A 21,579-nucleotide genomic window follows, 5' to 3' on the forward strand; every position below is an offset into this window, starting at 1 on the left:
ACAGGTGAAAGAGGAGAGTGAAAAAGTTGGCTTAAAACTCAACATTCAGAAAATGAAGATCATGGCATCTGGTCCCATCACTTCATGGGAAATAGATGGGGAAACAGTGGAAACAGTGAGAGGCTTTATTTTCTTGGGCTTCAAAATCACTGCAGATGGAGACTGCAGCCATGAAATTAAAAGACGCTTGTTCCTTGGAAGAAAAGCTATGACAAACCTAGACAGAATATTAAAAAGCAAAGACATTACTTGGCCAACAAAGGCCTGTCTAGTCAAAGCTATGGTTTTTCCAGTAGTCATGTATGGATGTGAGAGTTGGACTGTAAAGAAAGCTGAGCGGCAAAGAATTGACACTTTTGAACTGTGGTGTTGCAGAATACCCTTGAGAGTCCCTTGGACTGTAAAGAGATCCAAGCAGTCCATCCTCAAGGAAATCAGTCCTGAATATTCATTGGAAGGACTGATGCTGAAGCTGGAACTCCAATAGTTTGGTAACCTGATGCAAAGAACTGACTCATTAGAAAAGACCCTGATGTTGGGAAAGACTGAAGGTAGGAGGAGAAGGGGATGACAAGATGAGATGGTTGGATGGCATCACCAACTCAGTGGATATGAGTTTGAGCAAGCTCTGCGGGTTTGTGATGGACAGGGAAGGCTGGTGTCACAAAGAGTCAGACACAACTGAGCGACTGAACAAAACTGAACTGAATAAATAAATTCATTTTGCAACTCAAGTTCCTCTGGATGGATGAGGTGAATCACGAGGAATGGGTTTTAGAATGTGTGAGACTCTACTTTCTTCTAGGCATGAGACTTTAGTCAAGTGGCTTAATTTCTTTAAGCTTGTTTCTTCATCTGTAAAATGAAAATTATAGTACCTGCCTGGAAGGACTGTCATTAGGATTAATTAGGGCGTTCCAGAGCACATAGTCTGAGCACAATAATGTTATTTCAGGACTGTGAAATTTGGCCCAGGGCTCTTCTTCATCTACTAGTATCTATGTGAAAACCGTGCCAGCCTTTTCTTTGCTATTCATTTTAGAATGCTGCTTTTATTTTAATAATAAAGACATAATACACATAGATTTTGGGGGGAAATCTAGATGATGAACTGATGATAACTGGTGATTACTGAGTTTGTTTGTGAGGTTTCAGAGATCATCTTTACAACAGTTTTTAGATGGGGAAGCCGGCGATCAATGGTGATATTATACAAATGAAAGTTTCACAGAAACTCCAGTAGAGAGAAGCAGTGAGAAAATCGGGTCGTGCTGAGTCTCACATGGTGGCATAAGCCTGTGGAACTCAGAAAGAATCTGCACCACAGGGGGCAGGCTCACAGTCGCATTTCAAGAGGGAATTTTGTTCAGCAAAACAATATAGTCTATATGGTCTACCATGTTGAGTTAATGTTATTTGGAATTTTATTGTTTATATTATTATATGAGAACCCTGTGCTTGCAGAATGTGTTCCTGGTTTTATGTTTGTACCTATTTTGGAGTGCTGCAGGGTTCCCACCAGGAAAATCGAAACCACTCTGAACATTTGAAACAGAGGCAATCTAACAGAGGGACGTGGTCACGCAGGCGGTGGAACTGCTGAGACCTAACCGGGATGCGCTTTGCAAACTAGCAGTGGCCGAAAGGTAGGGGATGGTTTCAGAGCCCAGGGTGAGGCCGCCAGGTGGAAGCTGAGGCATCAAAGGGCTTGACTTGGGGACTAGAGCCTTGCAGGATATGCAGCTGTCGCCAGAGATGCTGCTGCCCAAGTCAGGCAAAGAAGGGAGGAAATACTCTGGTTTCTCTCATCCCTCGGCCTCTATTTCTTCAATAATTTCCATTGGCTAAATCTAGCTGAAGCCCAGCTGACATGGGAAATGGGAAGTGCATCCTGCAGGGATCAGCCCATCTCCACTGCCTACACACACACACACACACACACACATACACACACCAGCATTACAGAGCAGGGCAGGGGACGGGTGAAGAAATAATCTAAGGGCAAACTCACCAAAGACCAGTTGTTGTTGTTCAGTCACCAAGTCCTGTTCAACTCTCTGCAACCACGTGGAGTGCAGCACACCAGGCTTCCCTGTCCTTCACTGTCTCCCAGAGTTTGCTCAGACTTATGTTCACTGAGTCAGTGATACCTCGAACCATCACATCCTCTGTCCCCGCTTCTGCTTCTGCCCTCAATCTTTCCCAGCATCAGGGTCTTTTCCAATGAGTTGACTCTTCACATCAGGTGGCCAAAGTATTGAGGGAGCTTCAGCTTCAGCATTAGTCCTTCCAATGAACACCCAGGACTGATCTCCTTTAGATTAGACTGGTTGGATCTCCTTGCAGTCCAAGGGACTCTCAAGAGTCTTCTCCAGAATCACAGTTCAAAAGCATCAATTCTTTGGTACTCAGTCTTCATTATGTCCAACTCTCACACATGTACATTTTCAGTAGGAGAAAATTATAAATTATAAAGTGTCAATTATACAGACATGTGGTTGATTCCCCATCAAACATATTCTCCCCTCCCACCTATTTTTAAGTAAGAAGTGAATTTATTTAGAGAGATACACATTCCATAGATGGGATGTGGTCCTTTTCCAAAAGGCAAGAGTGGCTTTGGCAGAAATGTGCTCCACAGACAGAAGACCTCCTCCCTCCCACCTTGAGTGGCAGCCAGGTTGATGGGGTGGGTTGGGCACAACTCCAGCTCCAGTGGTGGTCTCGATTGGTTTCCAAGTCTAAACCAGGCCAGGTGACCACACTTGCCTTGCTACAGTGATTGATTACACTCTAATGATGGTCTAAATAAACAGCTCAAGATATTCCTCAGGCCTCAGGGTTGGTCTTAGGGTTCTGTCTCCTAGATGTGAACCAAAAAAAGCACAGAACCCCCCAGTGCTCCTAACAGCCATCTGTGGTTGGGTCAGAACAAGCCTGAAGGGAGAGGTGCAATGCTGAGTCTGACACCCACACACACTCACAGAGTCAGAGCATACCGCACGATCCTGGTAGTCATTATAACCCGGGCTCCTCATTTGTTTGAATCAGGTCAATCCCCTTTCATGCTCAAGACAGTTTGAATTGGGTTTTATTCTGCAACTAACACAATAATAGAAATAAGTTTGGTCAATACTGCAAGTCCCCAAGATAAAAAATTCTGTGTTAATGGAGATACAGGTATTGTCCAACCTTGGAAAACACTAGCAACTCCCCACAACCCCACATCTTCCTTTCCCCACCAAAGATGGATAAAGAAGAACCGCAGAAAGCATGGGCCATGCTGGACCACAGAGGCCTTTAGAGGCCAAGCTGAGAGCATGTGATGCTTCTGTGGTGGTTCTATGACACACCCCTCCGAACCAGGAGAAGGAGAGATGTATGCTCAGTGAACTGAAGACCTTCCATCAGCTGTGGGTGAGCTAAGCACAAAGCATGGAGTCAGGCTCTGCAGTATGGGTGAGACTCGGACCAAACAAGCAGAAGAGGGGTGGACACTCACTCACTTGTCACACTCAGTCGTGTCTGACTCTTTTCGGCCCCATCGACTGCAGCACGTCAGGCTCCTCCGTCCATGAGACTCTCCAGGCAAGAATACCGGAGTGGGTTGCCATTTCCTCTTCCTGGAGATCTTCCCGAGCCAGGGATTAAACCCCTTGTCTCCAGCATTACAGGCAGATTCTTTACCTCTGAGCCACTGTGGAAGCCCCCAGGGTTAATGCTACCAAGTCATCATTCTCTCTTTAGGTGGAAACATCAATGGGTTAGAATTTTAATAGGTTAAAATTTTATCTCACTGAATTAGGGGCAGTGCTTAGATGTTAAATCTATTGACAAGAATGTCTGGACTGAGTTTCCTAAGAAGGAAGGTCCGTTGGACCTCTTTTCTACCAAGAGAAGCCATGCATGCATGAGTGCTCAGTAGCTTTGGTTGTGGCCGACTCTTTGTGACCTTATGGACTGTAGCCCTCCGGGCTCCTCTGTCCATGGGGATTCTCCAGGCAAGAATACTGGAGGGGGTTGCCCCTGCCCTCCTCCAGGGGATCTTCCCTATCCAAGGATTGAACCTACGTCTCTTATGTCTCTTGCTTTGGCAGGCCGGTTCTTTATGACTTGTACCACCTGGGAAGCCTAAAAGAGGCCATGGGCCCTGTCATTCTTGGAGAAAGAGCCAGGCTCTGAGCAAAGTCAGGGAAGGTGAGTGGGCTTAAGTGTTTTGGTAGCTGCTTCTCTCTGTTGAATTTTGGTAGCAAAGGGCCCTGATTTCCCATGAATGTTCTGAACAGGGTCCTTTGGGTTTCTGCAGACTGATTTCTGAAATAGGAGGATTGTTCACCCCAGGTCCTTTGTTTCTGCCCAAATTAACTTGTGACCAGAGCCTGGCAGGCTGTAGGCCATAGGGTCACAAAGAGTCGGACATGACTGAGTGACTTAGCATGCATGCAGAGGTCAGTATGGTGCAGAGGACTATAGAGAGCACTTTCTCCAGTCCCTCTGGTCTCCTACGGGTTATTTGGATTAGAGACTGTGGATCAGAATTCGCTACTTCTTGCCAGACCATGAAAGAGTTGCTATTTCTGTTACTGGCTATGGCACTTTGCCGCAGGTCATTTGGGATTAACTTGGATCCCCTACAAAGTGTACGCATAACGGTTTTCCTCTATTCTCTGGTCTGGACTGTTGTGGGCTTTCTCTGAGGCAGACCAAATTCTGGTGGGTGGAAGGAGGAACAGAGAGGGGCCGCTGACATTTTCTTGGAGAGAGGTAGGTATTGCTGGGAGGGTTTTCATGGAATAAATCAACCAACTCAGTTTAATCTTTAGACGTAGTCTTGGAGATTTGAGGTCTCCTGAGCTTTAGGGTACCAATTTTGCTTTCGATTTTCCCAAAGCACCCTCCACTGGGTCAAGGTTGTGTGTTTGAGGCTGTCTCTGAAACCTCCATCATCTCCAGTGTTTGACTTTCATTGTTCAGGGAGCAGTCTTAAGGCAGCCTGCGTCTAACTGCTGATGCATCCGTTGATCACACTATGGACAGAAGTCAGTTTTGTCTTCTTTCTGGTGGTGGTTGGGACAGCTGGTAGACTGGAGATGTGACTTGGGAAAAGTTAACAGAACATTCAAGCAGCAAGTTTTCCCTTCTTTCCTTTGGCTCTGCATCTGAGTTCCTGGTGATTCAACTTGGATTCTCAGACCCTTCCTCTGTCTTTCTTTGAGTGTGAAGTCCTGCTCATTTCTGAGGCTCAGGAAAAATGCATTGACTATGTGAAGGATCCTTCAGGAGATCTCAGAGAACAGGAGGCTGTCTCAGTAGGCTAAGTTTGTACAGACTGACCAAGACAGTAACCATCATACTGAAGGAGGTTTTGGATTGTCCATGAGATCCAGCTGCTGGTCATGAAGTTAGGATGGCCAATGCTTGGATGTCACCATTGGTATTGCAAACAAGAGCCTTCAAGCTGTTCTGTTACCTCATCAGGAGACATAGTCTTTCCTCTCTGCTGTGTGGTTACTTTAGGAAAACCATGCTGTGCAATGATATTTCAGAACTTCCAATTTGGGGATTTTCTTGCATCCTTTGTTGTCCTGTCTTCTCTCTCTCTCTTTAAAAAAAATATTTATTTACTTGGCTGCACCAGGTCTTGATTGCGACGCATAGGGTCTTTTAGTTGTGGCACGCAGAGTCTTTAGTCGCGGCTTGTGAGCTCAGCTGCAGCGTGCAAACTCTTAGTTGCAGCACGGGGGATCTAGTTCCTGACCAGGGATCAAACCCAGGCCTCCTGCTTTGGGAATGTGAAGTCTTAGCCACTGCACCATTAGGGAAGTCCCACCTTGTCTTCTCTTTATTCTCTCCCCCACTAGGGTGACCAGGTATTTTACCCGAGTTAAATATCAGGTATGATATTTAACATTGCCAGTGTACATGATGATTGTTTAAAACTTAAAAAAAGTTTTTAACCTTAGAAATACTCCTTAATGTAGAAATTTATGTGTGTGTATAAAATACAAATAAAACCTGGAAAGTGAAAAGACATATGTGCAAAGGTGTTTATTTTAACACTGCACAGAGTAAAAATCACAAGCAGTCTCCATGGTCCAAAAGTTGATAAAATAAATTATGATACCATCCTAAAGAGAAATAAAATTTCGCTATTTAAAATGATGCACATTTTTCTATCTTATTAGCAAAATGAAAAATTTTCCTATGTTGATGAGATGTGTAGAAATATAAATCTTAATGTGTGTTGATGTGAGAGTAAAACAGCGGCTTCATAGGGAAGGTTATTTGGCAGAATCCATCAAAAGGTAATCTGGTTTCTTCTAATAGGAGCCTTGCCTACTGTGACATCTACAAGCAAGATTTTAATAGAAAAACACAGAAAGTCCTAATTCCCTTCAGAAGGAAATAGTTGAATGCATTATTGTACGCCCATAATGAAGAGCCATGTAACCATGTTCTTAGAAATAATTTTCCTGCTTTAAAAAAAAAAAAACTCAAGATATCTTTAAAAATGCAAAGCTTTCTCTTTCAGGTTAGAATTTATTTTTATAAAATTCTGTGAGTAATTTTAGAAAAAGAACCCAAGGTCATATACACAGATACACACACCTGAATTGGCTGGAAAGAGTGTTTACATTTACAACATAGTTTAAGGGAGGAAACCAGGCCACAGAACATTGTGATCACAAACTTGTTGGAAGTAAGTCTATTTCAGTGCATGTGCATAGAAAAATAACTGGGAAGATACACAGAGAAATATTAACAGGGTTTTTCTCTGATAGTGGTATGGCTAAATTTCGTTTTTCTTTTTGCTTGTCTGTGTTTTCCAGTTTTCTGCAATAACTTGGAGAAGGAGGGAAGGAAAGAAGGGAGGAAGGAAGAGAGGAAAGAAAGAAAAAAGAAAGGAAGAAAGCAAAAAAGAGAGGAGGAGAGAGGGAAAGGAGAGAGGGAAGAAGGAAGGAAGAGAAAGAAAGAAAACAGGAGAAAGGAGAAGCGTGAAGGATGCAGGTGTTCAGCCCGGGCGGGCATCTGGCACGTCTTGGCTGCTCTGTCCTTGCTTTACCTGGTTGAGGAGAAGAGGCTGGTTCTCCCTGTTAGATCCTGCCTGCTGTGCCCTCAGAGGTGCGCTCTGGCCCTCTGGCCTGCAGGGGAAGCTATGGCCTTGGATTCACTGAGGGCGTCAGAGCTCGGGATGCTCCCTCCAGCCTCCCAGGTGTGCAGCTGCGGGGAAAGGAAGGACAGAGCGCAGCCTCTTGGGCTAAGCGGGTCTCACTTTTATTACACTCAAACCTAGGAAAAAAAAAAAAAAAACCTCAACCTGGGGAAAGATTTCTATTTAGAGCCGGAAAACTAGGCCACTCGGAAGATGAGTGACCTACATTTTCTGCTATAGAAACGAAGATGAAATAGCGGTTGTTAGTGCTGCGTGCAGGCACTGAAACTCCATCAAAGGGCGAGAAGAAGGAGAAAGGGAAGAAGAAAGGGAGGGAGGGGATTTTAAAGAGCTTCTGTATTTGAAATCTTTTTTATCTGAGTGAACAATATTCAACCATGGAGGAAAAATGGGTCTCCCAGCTGTGTATTTGTTTTCCTGGCAGAGCAGTGTTTGCTAACCGGTGGCTCCTCCAGCAGGTTAAAAAAAAAACAAAAACCCATCCTCATCCTGAGCCCATTGGAAAAATGGCAGCTTCGCCAGGCTCCCGCCAGCCACCCACAAAGACCAGCTTTGGTGTCTCACGCTGGCCGCCAGACGTCTGCTTTTCGCTCTAGACTTCTGAGAGACTGCCTGCTTGATCTCATCAATCTGGGCTCTTTGCATCGGACCCCGTGGGGCGTCTGAGGTTAACAGGCTCTGGGGGCCTGAGTTTCCATGAATCTTGGTGTGTGGGGGTGAGTGGTTTGTCCAGAGGGAGAGAAAATAAATGGCAGCCTCACGCAGGGCTTCTTATCCACTAACGCCTCATTGCAGAGTCTGGGGCGTCAGGGCCGACGTTTAGATGGTAACCACTCAATGGAAAACATTGCGTCCCATGGTCTTTTTATTCATTGTCAGTTCATACTGGGGTTCTCTGCAATCATCAAAATATGGAGAAAAGGAGATGACTGAATCCATGTATGTGGCTTATGTTTCTAATGTTCTCCAGTATCTAGTTCTCTCCTAATTCGGGTCCATTGAACATTGCCATTTCCCCTGCTAGGGTTTCGAGTCATTGTAATGTGACGGAAGTAACAAGATAGGCATAAGCACAAAAGTGCTAATATCCATGCCTCCTCCCCTGCAGCAGCCCACCCGACCACCTTGTGCAAAAGTCAGTTCCTTAAGAAGGAGTTGTTCAGTAACTCCGTTGTGTCTGACTCTTTGCAACCCCATAAACTGCAGCACACCAGGCTTCCCTGTCCTTCACTATCTCTCAGAGCTTGCTCAAACTCATGTCCATTGAGTCAGTGATGTCGTCCAACCATCTCATCCTCTGCCATCCCCTCTCCTACTGCCCTCAATCTTTCCCAGCATCAGGGTCTTTTCCAATGAGTTGACTCTTCGCATCAGGTGGCCAAAGTATTGGAACTTCAGCTTCAGCATCAATCCTTCAGGGTTGATTTCCTTTAGGATGGACTGGTTTGATCTCATTGTCCAAGACTCTTAAAGAGTCTTCTCCAGCAACACAGTTCAAAAGCATCAATCCTTTGGTGCTCAGCCTTCTTTATGGACTATCTTTCACATCCGTACATGACTACTGGAAAAACCATAGCTTTGACTATATGGGCCTTTGTCAGCAAAGTGATGTCTTTGCTTTTTAATATGCTGTCTAGGTTGCTCATAGCTTTTCTTCCAAGGAGCAAGCATCTTTTAATTTCATGGCTGTAGTCACTGCCAACAGTGATTTGGAATCCAAAAAATAAAATCTGTCATTGTTTCCATTTTCTCCCCTTCTATGTGCCATGAAATGATGGGACCGGATGCCATGATCTTAGTTTTTTGAATGTTGAGTTTTAAGCCAGCTTTTCCACTCTCCTCTTTCACCCTCATCAGGAGGCTCTTTTAGTTCTTTCCTCTCTGCTGTTAGGGTGGTGTCATCTGCATATCTGAAGGTGATATGCATGTAAGAAGGAACAGTGTCTGTCAGCCTGAGGCCCAGAGTGAAGACGTTGGGGAGCAGACCTCTCCAAGTCCAGCCCAGGCTGACAAGTCACGAGAGAGAGAAACCATCTTGCTATTTTTTGGTCACTGGGCTGGGGTGGGTCTGTATGCCTGTGCTGATTGAGGCAGCATCATATCAACACATATTGAAACCAGTTACAGTTTTGGTCTTACAACTGAAAAACCAAGACAAAGGGACAAGTTGTTTGTTTAAATGGAAAAGCCGATGATCGTGTTTGTTGGTGGGGATACAGCAGGAATCACTCAGACACAGCTTCTCTTCTTCCCCATCTTATGCGCAAATACAGGGAATTCACACATTCTGGGATGTGTTCCCTGGGGCTGTTGCAGCAAATTACCACCAACTTAGTGGCTTATGACAACAGGAATTTTTTTTTCTCCTGCAGTTTTGGAGGCCAGAAGCCAAGGCATCAGTAGGGCCATGTTCCCACCTGAGGCCCTGGGGGAACATGCTTTCTTGTCTTTTCCAGTTTCCATGGTTGTTAGCATTCCTGCGGCTACATCTCTGGGATGCCTTCCTGGTCACATGCATGTCTCTCTGCATCTCAAATTTGCCTCCACCTTTCTCGTGTAAGAATACTCATCACTGGGGATCACCTGGATAACTCAGGAGGGTCTCACTTTGGATCTTGAATTACATCTGCAATAAGGTCACATTTACAGGTTTTGAGTGGACATATTTTTGGCAGCCACCATTCAACTCATTACCTGAATACTTTTTAAGTGCCAGACGCTAGGCCTACATCTAGGTTTTATCTGACTTCTTCTCCCAATCAGTCTCTGAAGTAGATATTATTTTGCCCAGTTTAAAGGTAGAGAAACTGAGTTGGGTTTCAGGGAAGTTAAATAATGTGTCTAAGGTCACACAATGGTGGGAACCAGAAGCTATTCCAGGTCGTATTCCTAAACCTGTAGAATTTCATATCTATATATCTATGTGCTTAGTGACTCAGTCGTGTCTGACTCTTTGTGACCCCATGGACTGTAGCCCGCCAGGCTCCTCTGTCAGTGGGATTTCCTAGGCAAGAATACTGAAGTGGGTTGCCATGCTGTCTCCCAGGGGATCTTCCCAATCCAGGGATCAAACCCAGGTCTCCTGCATTGCATGTGGATTCTTTACCATCTGAGCCACCAGGGAAGCCCAACTTAAAGGCTGGGCTCGTCCAGAATTTGAACCCAAGACCTTGCACCCGAAGTTAGACTCATATCCCTGACCGACCAGCCAAAGGTGGTGGTGGTTTAGTTGCTAAGTTGTGTCTGAGTTTTGTGATCCCATGGACTACAGCCTGCCATTCCCTTCTCCAGGGGATTTTCCCCACCCAGGGATTGACCCTGGGTTTCCTGCATTGTAGGCGGACTCTTTACTGTCTGAGCCACCAGGGAAGTCCATCCATATCTATCTCCAAATGAGTGTCATTTTCTCCAAACCGCTGTTGCTTAAAAGATTTCAGAACCCCTCTGCTTCTAAACCACATCACAATCCACAGAGGAAAAGTCTACCTACTTGCATGATTGCAACAATGTGTCTTATATACGGTTTTAGGCAGTTTTGTTTTCACATGAGAGAGCTCCTGGATTTAATTCTGCTCACAGTAAACAGGCCCCAGCACCTGACAAATAATAGCCGATAGATTCCTCAAAGCACTAATTACTCAAGAGCAATGTAATCTGTTTACATCCAGCTGAAGGCTTTGCTACACAATGGAAAGGCCCTGAGAAAAAGACAACGTGGACTGCCCCCAGTACAAGGTGGGTGGTCACACCAGCGTAATCCTTCTATGTGTCCCAGGGAGGTCAGGAAAGCATGCAGGTGTGGCTCACTAACCAAATGTAAGCATATGGAATCCAGGAAGCAGAAAGCCTTCCTTTCCCCACTGAATCCAGGCCCAGCCACATGCTACTGTTCCATCCCCAACAGCCATCTCTTTCTGTCTCCTTTGCTAGAAATTCCATCTCCCCTCCCTCCGTTTTTTTTTGTCTGCCCTGAGCAGCTTGTGGGATCTTAGTTCCCTGACCAGGGATTGAACTGGGGCCCCATCAGAGAGAGTGTCGAGTCCTAACCACTGGAACACAGGGAATTGGACGCCACGTGGCCACTGGAAATGCAGGGATACCTTACAATAGTGGGAAACACTAGTTCACCTCTTGCAGATTCAAAACAGAATGACGCAGAGCAGCTGGGATGTAACCAGCTGTGCCTGCAACTCCCTACCTCTGGACTCAAGCCAACAGAATTGGTGTCTTTATTTTGGGAATAAATAATAATAAAATTATTATTCAGGGAATTGACAATTCCCCTGAATCTTGCCTTACAGACACCAGTAGGGCACTGCCTGATCACAGGAATTATAACTACAATAAGGTAACATTTGCTGAGCACCCAGCCTGTGCTGGGACCTTTTCATAGATTATCTCATTTAATTCTCACAACAATGCTCCAGGACAGGTATTGTTACTGTTTCCATTTTACAGATGAGAAACCAAGGTACAGAGAGGTCAAGTAACATACACAAGGATGCACAATAAGTAGGATGGAGGCAGAATTTGAACCCCTGTTTTCAGGCTCTATACTATGCTGGTTGAATGAGCATCTGGGAACCTCTCCTCCACCCCAGAAAGCCCTATTCAACCACCTGCTTTGTCAGTTCTTCCTAAAGTAGAAAGAGTAATCCTACTGAGTAAGTACCCTCAGCCCTTAGGACCCTGGGCACAGCATAGGTATTTTCTCATTGGAAGGAGGATGACACGCTTGTTCTTTGGGAGGAAGGAACATTTGGAACGCCTTGCTTGTTTCGGAGCACTGGGCTGACAAGGATCCTTAAGCTGAGATCAGCTGGTTATGTCTGCAGAGAACTTGGGTAGGATGAGAGGTTTTGTGTGTGCTCGGGGTTTATCATTCCTGCTGTGGTGAATAGCAAGGCATTACATCCAACAGAGGAAAGGACTTTATGGCCAGGTTGGGGTGGGCTTCCCTGGTGGTTCAGATGGTTAAAATTCCACCTGCAGTGAGGGAGACCCAGGTTTGATCTCTGGGTCGGGAAGATCCCCTGGAGAAGGGAATGGCTACCCACTCTAGTATTCTTGCCTGGAGAATTCCATGGACAGAAGAGTCTGGGGGGCTATAGTCCATGGGGTCGCAAAGAGTCGGACACGACTGACTTAGCACACTCTGGGTGGCAATGGAGTGTGCTACTTTTAAACTTGGCCTTGAATGTCACCCTATGGGTAAACGAGAGAATGTGTGTTTGGCACGTAGGATATAAATGGCAAGGAGGGAGACCTGTGTGGGATGGTTTTCCATGTCTCCTGCCATCCTGATTATGGTGTGGGAGGAAAGCCCTATTGCCATAGGTTGAGGGTAAGCTTTGCTATGCTATGCTATGCTAAGTCACTTCAGTCATGTCCGACTCTGTGTGACCCCATAGATGGCAGCCTACCAGGCTCCCCTGTCCCTGGGATTCTCCAGGCAAGAACACTGGAGTGGGTAGGGTAAGCTTTAACTCAGCCCAAATTAAATGGCTGCAGATTACGATTAATTGATTTTGATTAAATGGAACTTTAATATTTATTGCCTAGCCCTCTAAATGTACTCTCTTGACGAAGGCCTTATTTATTTATGTAGAGGTTTAAAAGAAAAATTGATACATAGCCTAGCCCAGCTGTTGGGTTTCTAGCCCAGCTGTTAGGTTTCTGTTTCTTCTCCGACTCCCATCTGTACAGTTGCTGTCAGCACTTTTCAGAGCCTTCCTTGAAACTGTCCAGTTTTACATGTCTCGGTCATTCAATTATTGGCTCCTTTGTTCACCAGTAAGCTGAGGCTCTGCCTAACGTACTCCTGTGGGAACAGCTCCATGAGAAGCTAGACTGTGGGATCTCCCAGTGTGTGGACCACTCCCATGCCCTGGAAGCATGTTTGCCAATGGAGGTGGGTAGGCTGGTATGGCTCTTGGCTTCTGAGGTTGATGGCTCTCCCAGGTCTCACCAAATGTTGCTCTTAGTGAGTCAAAACTGTTCCCATTTTGCTTCCAGAGTGGTTTTCCAAGAAGTATGCAGCATCCCACCCCCACCCGTCCCCTCAAGGCCTGTTTTTCATAAAGCTCCAACCTGTCTGCTTTTCTCTTTCCTTCTTTGGCTCCCTTTCTGTTGAAGGCTTCTGGCAAAATTGTGAAATAACTGCTGCTTTTCTTCCCAGCCTTCCTTGCCATGGCCCATTGCCCTGTGGAAACTCCACAACTACTTTCCATGGAGAGCTTCCTGAACCTTTGTGATGAGTCAGACCTGTCTTAGAGAGTTATATTCTCACATGCATTTTACTTCTCTTGGTTTATAAATCTCTGTGCTGTTTTAAGGGCTTCCCAGGGGCTCAGTGATAAAAAAAAAAAACCCATGTGGGTTCAATCCCTGGGTTGGGAAGATTCCCTGGAGAAGGACCCTCTCTAGTATTCTTGCCTGGGAAATCCCATGGACAGAGGAGCCTGGTGGTCTATCCCAAAGGAAACCAACTCTGAATATTCACTGGAAGGACTGTTGCTGAAGCCGAAACTCCAATCCTTTGGCCATCTGAGTCGAAGTGCTGACTCACTGAAAAAGACCCTGACGCTGGGAAAGATTGAAGGCTGGAGGAGAAGGGGGTGACAGAGGATGAGATGGTTGGATAGTGTCACCAACTCAATGGACATGAGTTTGAGCAAACTCTGGGAGATGGTGAAGGACAGGGAAGCCTCGCATGCCGCAGTCCATGGGGTCCCAAAGAGTCAGACACGACTGAGTGACTGAACAACAGCAACACATGCTGCTTTAAAGAAGAGGGAAACTAAGGCTCAGGGAGGTCAAAGAGCATTGTTACTGTCCTCCCTAATAAGAACTGGGACTCAGCTCAAGTCTCAAGGCAGAGCCGTGGAGTGCCCTCACTCCCTGGACCCACCCCAGACAGCCTCCCACCCCGCCCCCTGACCCTCTTGTTCTCCTCCTGCTCCCATAACATCTGCTCTTGGCAGCTTCTGTTTTCCAAGCCATTATCTTTTGTTCTCATTCATTTTCTATCCCATTATTTCCCTCCATGGCCTCTTTAAAATACACATCTGATCACATTCCCCCTTAGCATACAATTGCTTGGGACAGAATCCAGGCCAGCCCGCCCTGGGGGGCTGGGGGGCCTTTCCTGTCCGCTGTTCTATCCTCCACTCCTCCTCGCCTCCTCCAGGCAAGCTCGCCCCTCACACCGCACAGGATCGCTGGTGGCCCGGAGAAAACTGCCCGACTCTCTCGCACCGTCACTCCTTTGCCCGTGATGGTCTCTAGCCGAAAAGGAGCACAGTTCTGCCTGTCCTTGAAGATTCAGCAGAGGAGACACTGGTCTGGTCAGCCGGCTGGAGTGGGCCATCCTGGGCAGGCCTGCTCCCCACAGCTCAGCCCGCCCTGGGTCCCGGCTGGAGCCTGCCCTCTCTGCGAGCACCTGGAGACCACTCCTCAGCATCACTGTTGGCCCAGGAACATCCCTCCCAGAGGCGCCAATGTGTGCTTCCAGGGCCTGCAGCGTCAGAGCAACAGCCAAGGGGAGGCCGGTTCTAAGGAGAGGAATGTCGTGTGAACTTAGGCCGACAGACACCAAGGTGCTTGGGGGGCCTTTTGTGACATGCTATGAAGCCAGGATGGGAACGGAAGGTGGGGGTGGTGAGCTGGGGCTGGCACACCTCTCTCTTGGGTGCTATGACTGCTGCACGTGGCCCGCACCTCCCACGGCGCTTCTCCCCTTCCCTCTTGCCTGCGTGTGTGCCTGCTTAGCTCTGTCGTGTCCAACTCTTTGAAACCCCATGGACTGTAGCCCGCCAGGTTCCTCTGTCCAAGGGATTCTCCAGGCGAGAATACTGGAGTGGGTTGCCATTTCTTCCTGCAGGGGATCTTCCTGACTCAGGGATCAAACCCCTGTCTCCTGTGTCTCCTGCATTGCAGGCGCATTCTTTACCCGCTGAGCCACTGGTTATATTAAAAAAAAAAAAAGCACCTAACACAAAATTTACCAGGTTTTTTTCATCTCCAACTTTTTATTGCAAAAAATTCCAGAAAACATAAAAAGATAGTATAATCATCAACCATATTATTACTACCTAGATTCAGCCATTAAAAAAAAAACTTTATTGAAGTATAGTTGATTTACAATGTCATGTTAGTTTCAGGCATATAGCAAAGCGATTCAGTTATACATATACATATGTGTGCGTGCATCCGTGCTAAGTTGCTTCAGTCATGTCTGACTCTGTGTGACCCCATAGACTAGCCCTCAGGGCTCGTCTGTCCATGGGATTCTCCAGACAAGAATACTGGAGTGGATAGCCACGCCATCCTCCAGGGGATCTTCCTGATCCAGGGCTCGAACCTGCGTTTCTTATACCTCCTGTGTTGGCAGACTGGTTCTTTCCCACTAACGCCACCTGGGAAGCCCCCACATACACATATACCCACTCATTCTAAGATTATTTTCCCATGGAGGTCATTACAGAGTTCTGAGTAGAGTTCCTTGTGCCTTACGGTAGGTCCTTGTTGCTGCTGCTGCTGCTAAGTCACTTCAGTCGTGTCCGACTCTGTGCGACCCCATAGACGGCAGCCCACCAGGCTCCTCTGTCCCTGGGATTCTCCAGGCAAGAACACTGGAGTGGGTTGCCATTTCCTTCTCCAATGCAGGAAAATGAAAAGTGAAAGTGAAGTCGCTCAGTCATGTCCGACTCTCAGCAACCCCATGGAGTGCAGCCTACCGTAACATTCCTCTGTCCCTGGGATTCTCCAGGCAAGAGTACTGGAGTGGGGTGCCGTCGCCTTCTCCAAGGTCCTTGTTAGGTTTCTGTTTTATCTATAGTAGTGCGTATGTCAACCCCAATCTCCCAGTTTATCCCTTCCCTGCTTTTCCTCCTGACACAATTTACCATGTTTTTTTTTTGTTGTTGTTGTTAAGAAGGAACTGCTAACACTTAGCTGCAGCTTTTTATAAGAGGAATTTGGGAGATAGACAACTCCTAATTGGTGGAGAAAGAGTTAAGTCTGAATGGCAAGGCCAGTTCTGGGCAGGTGGTGGGTGGGGTTGGCCAGAGAGCATGGTCAAAAGTCAGGGTCTTTGAGTGGCTGTCAACACCTTGAAATAAGACTTTCAAGTTGGGACTCTCAAGAGGGTCATGACACAGGCTAAATCCATGCCAGTGTCTTGTGGCTGAATCTTACGCCGAAAAAAATCACCTTTTAAACTGCCTTTGCTCAGTTTCCAGGCCTGGACTGGGTGTATCCCTGGTCAATACACTTTAATAAGAGAGACAGCAACAAGCTGGAGTTTTCCCAGAGTATGATAAACAGAGGTCTGAACTGTGCACTGGAAGAGTGGGAGATGTTTGCTTTGAAGAGAAGACTCAGGGGACCCAGGTAATTGTTTTCAAATCAATGTTATATATAATTCATAATGTGAATATTATGTAAGTAACTGGGAAAGAGCCCCTGATGCACCATGAATTAGAAGAAGCCAGTCACAATCAGGATGCATAGTGAGTCCTCACGTTCTGTTTAAAAATGTTAACAAAGATACATATATGCATACATATCCTTGTTTGTGTGTTCCTACACACACACACACACACACACACACACACACACACACACACACACACACACACACATATCCAGGAGAAGGAAATGACAACCCACTCCTGTATTCTTTCCTGGAGAGTCCCATGGACAGAGCCTGGTGGGCTACAGTCCATGGGGTTGCAAAGAGTCGGACACGGCTGAGCAGCTAACACTTTCACACACATTTATATAATAAGTGTTTCCGGTGGTGCTAGTGGTAAAGAACCCACCTGCCAATGCAGGAGACAAAAGAGATGCATGTTCGATCCCTGGTTTGGGAAGATCTCCTGGATGAGGGCAGGGCAACCCACTCCAGTATTCTTGCCTGGAGAATCCCATGGACAGAGGAGCCTGGCAGGTTACAGTCCGTGTTGCAAAGGGTCTGACACGACTGAAGTGAGTTAGCACGCATATATGTATGTAATGTATGTATGTAAATGTATTGTATATGATGTTTCAGAGGTCAGGCAGTTTGTAAAACCCAGCCTTTCTATTTGCAAACATGGATTTTCTTTCATTTCTCCATCCAAACTTACCTTAGATCAGGAGTCCCCATTTCTATGAGGGTGGAGAAACGGGAAACTTGCCATCACAGGACACAATCATTTCTGGCCTGAACTTTGAGCTTTTGGGGGAAGTGTCAATTAATTGAAGGCGATCGCCCTGACATTCGCTCCTCGGGGTGGTGGGTGCTGTTTGGTCAGAGGGAGGCTGCTGGCTGCACTCAGGACCTGCCGCTGCTGGGCTCATCCAGGGGGCCTGGCACCGCGTCTGCGCCTGCGCAGTGGTTTCTCCAGTCAGGGGCGCAGGTTTCCTTGGGCCCCGGTGGCGTCCCGCTGGCTTCCTGTGGCAGGCGCCTCTCAAAGTGCCGCCTCGGCCCCTTTCGGCCTCTGACACTCTTGTGTGTGATGTTATTCCCGGCTCTCATCCTCGTGACTTACTCTTTTTGTAGCTGAGAGTTTGCCCCTTTTGTCCTCTTCATCCGTTTCACTCACCCTCCACCCCCTGACTCAGGCAGCCAATATATTCTCTGTAACTAGGGGCTTCCCTGGTGGCTCAGACGGTAAAGGATCTGACTGCCATGCAGGAGACCTGGGTTTGATTCCTGGGTTGGGAAGATCCCTTGGAAAAGGGAATGGCTACCCACTCCAGGATTCTTGCCTGTTGGAAAACCCATGGACAGAGAAGCCTGGAGGGCTACAGTCTGTGGGGTCCCAAAGAGTTGGACACGACTGAGAGACTAACACTTTCACTTTCACGAGCTTCGCAAATTTTGTCTTTGGTTTTGTTTTCAGACTTCACATAGAAGTGAGATCATATGCTATCTCAGAATCCATCCATATTGTCACAGGTGGCGAGATTTCATTTTTTATGGCTGAATAATATTCCATGCGGTATATATGCCTCATTTTCTTTATCTGTTTATTTGTTGATGGGTACTTAGGTTGTTGCCATATCTTGGCTATTCGACATAATACTACAATAAACATTGGGGTGCATATGACCTTTTGAATTATGGTTTTCTTCTTAATTGGTGTTTTTGGATAAATACTCAGAAATGGAATTACTAGATCATCCAGTAGTTGTTTTAGTTTTTTGAGGAGGCTCTGTAATGTTTTCTGTGCTTGCTGAACTGACTTGCATCTCCATCAATAGTGTATGAGGGTTCCCTTTTCTCCACATCCTCACCAACACTTGTTATTTGTTATCTTATTAATAATAAAAGCCATTTAAATAGATGTGAAGTGAAGTGTTAGTTGCTCAGTCATGTCTAACTCCTTGCAGCCTCATGGACAGTAGCCCGCCAGGCTCCTCTGTCTGGGGGATTCTCCAGGCAAGAATACTGGAGTAGGTTGCCATTTCCCTCTCCAGGGAAATAGATATGAGGTGATACCTCACTGTGGTTTTGTTTTGCGTTTCCCTGGTGATTAGTGATGTTGAGTGCCTTTTAATGTACCTGTTGGCCATTTGAATATCTTCTTTGGAAAAATGTCTATTCAGGTCCTCTGCCCATTTTTTGATCAGATTTTTTTTTATGCTGTTGTATGAGTTTTTAAAATATATTTTAGATATTAATTTCTTATTATATGTATGATTTGCAAATATTTTCTCTCATTTATTAGGTTGCCTTTTCTTTTTGTTAATGGTTTCCTTTGCTGCATCTGGCTTTTTATGTCATTTCACTGATCTCTTTGTCCGTTTCATACCAAAACCTACTATCTTCATTGCTATTTTTGGTATCTGCTGAGACAAATTACTTCTACTCATTCTAATGTCCTGATTATTCTTGGCCTTTTGTTCTTCTATATACGTACATTTTGGAGTTAGCTTAATAAGTTCCACTAAAGTAAAAGTTATTAGAATTTTGATTCAGTTCAGTTCAGTCCCACAGTTGTGTCCGACTCTGTGACCCCACGGACTGCAGCACGACAAGCTTCCCTGTCCATCGCCAACTCCCGGAGTTTACTCAAACTCACATCCATCGAGTCGATGATCCCATCCACCCATCTCATCCTCTGTTGTCCCCTTCTCCTCCTGCCTTCAGTCTTTCCCAGCATCAGGGTCTTTTCCAGTTTCAATTAGAATAGTGTTAACCCTAAAGGTTAATTGGAGGATAATTGGCCGTTATGTGACATTAAGTCTCTCAATCCATTATTATGATAAGCCCATCTATCTCTTTAGGGAGTCTTCAATAATTTGCAATTTAGGTCCTGCACAACTTTAATAAAATTTATTCTTTGATAAACTTGTTAGCCTGTATGTTGGTATATTTTGCTGTAAATTGTGTGCTATTCTAAATTACATCTTTTTAAAATTACATTTTGAAATTTTTTCTTACTGGTATATGGAAATGACACATATTTTTATATTTTGGTTTCAAATCTGATGAACTTCTCAAATTCTCTTATTTTTAATTCTAATTACCTGTAGATGCTTTTGGGTTTTCTATGTACTTCATAATATAATCTCTAAACAATGATAATTTCATTTCTTTCTTTTCAATCCTTGAATATTTTCTTTCTTGAAGAAAAAATTTTCTTCTTTTTATTATTCTGGGTGGTTTTTTATTTAGGCCTCAAGATCAGAGAGCAAAGTTAATTGTGCTTCTCAGTTCATGGTGAATTATCATAATGGATTCATGCAAAGCACTTCTCTACCATCATTTATTTATTCCTTGTTTCTAATACTCTTTCCTCCCACCACCCTGCTATTGTCTACTCCAGAGACAACTGCTCTAATATGTTTAATGTACAGCTTTTCTTTTGCATGTATTCTTGGAAGATAAATATTGTTTTTAATATGGGAATATATTTTTAACTTGTGTTATATAGATCATTCTGTTTCTTTTTATATTAAGTATATGAAATAGATATGGAACAAGCAACAAAGTCTTACTGTATAGCACAGGGAATATAGTCATTATCTTATAATAACCTATAATGGAAAATAATCTGAAAAATAATATGTGTGTATATGTATAACTGGGCTTCTCTAGTGGCTCAGTGGTAAACAATCAACCTGCCAGGGCAGAAGCCTCAGGAGATATAGGTTCAATCCCTGGGTTGAAAAGATCCCTTGGAGAAGGGCATGGCAACCCACTCCAGTACTCTTGCCTGGAGAAACCCATGGACAGAGGAACCTGGCGGGCTACAGTCCATTGGGTCACAAAGAGTCAAAATTGACTGAAGCGACCTAGCATGCATGCACATATGTGTATAACTAAACCACCTTGCTATGCACCTGAAACATTGTAAGTCAACTATACTTCAATGAAATATATATATATATATTAAGTATATGAGTACTTAATCCATAGTTTGTAGTTGCTTCACAGTAACTGTGTTTTGCCTCCTTGTTCTCTCAGCAATGGATGCCAGAAAACCCTTTTGCCCCCCAAATACAGCTACACCAAGCATCTCCATAGACATCCCCTCATAGCCCTGCATGACCATACACTCGGGATCTAATGGAGTGGAATGGTGGGCTCCCAGGGAATGCATGTTCCTAACTGGGTGAAGTGGCCCCGCCTGGCACTTCAGGGCCGCTCTTGCCAGCAGTACCTGTGGTTTCTGTGTCTCCACGTGTCCGCTGGTATTTGGCATTATGCCATTTCCCTAATTTTTGCTGATCTCGTACATGTAAGTGGATATTTTATTGTTATTTTAATTTGCATTTCTTGGATTCCTGGAGTTTGAGCACCTCTTCATATACTTGTTAGTTCGGAGGTTTCTCTTCTGTAAAATGCTTGTTTATATTTTTCCTCATTTTTCTGTTGTGTTTCTGTTTTTTCCTGTTGATTTGCAGACATTCTTATATATTCTATCTATTATTTCCTATTGATTTTAGTCATCATAGACATCTTTTCCTAGTCTGTCTACCTTCTACCAAGTTTGTCTGTGATGTCTAACATAGAACAGAAATCTGTCATGTTGATGTAATCCGTTTTATTTCTCCTTCCTTTTTTAGCCAGTGAAGAGTATCCCAGGGTATGGGTGTGCCACAATTTATCTTTTTTCCAGTTGCTAGAATTTAGGTTGTTTCCAATATTTGGCTATAACAAACAAAAGTGCAATGAGCATTTGCTTACAGGTCTTTGTGTGAACTTATGTTTCACTTATTGTGAGTAAACACTTGGAAATGGGATTTCTGGGCCTCATGGTAAATGTATATTTAATGTTACAAAACACTGGCAGAACTTCCTCTAAAGTTTCCATACCATTTTGCATTTCCACCAGCAATGAATGAGCATTCCAAATGGTCTAATTCTTACAGCACTTGATATTGGCAGTGCTTTTACATTTAGCCAATGC

Source organism: Bison bison, unplaced genomic scaffold (assembly GCF_000754665.1).
Source record: "Bison bison bison isolate TAMUID 2011002044 unplaced genomic scaffold, Bison_UMD1.0 scf7180017860443, whole genome shotgun sequence".
Taxonomy (NCBI): domain Eukaryota; kingdom Metazoa; phylum Chordata; class Mammalia; order Artiodactyla; family Bovidae; genus Bison; species Bison bison.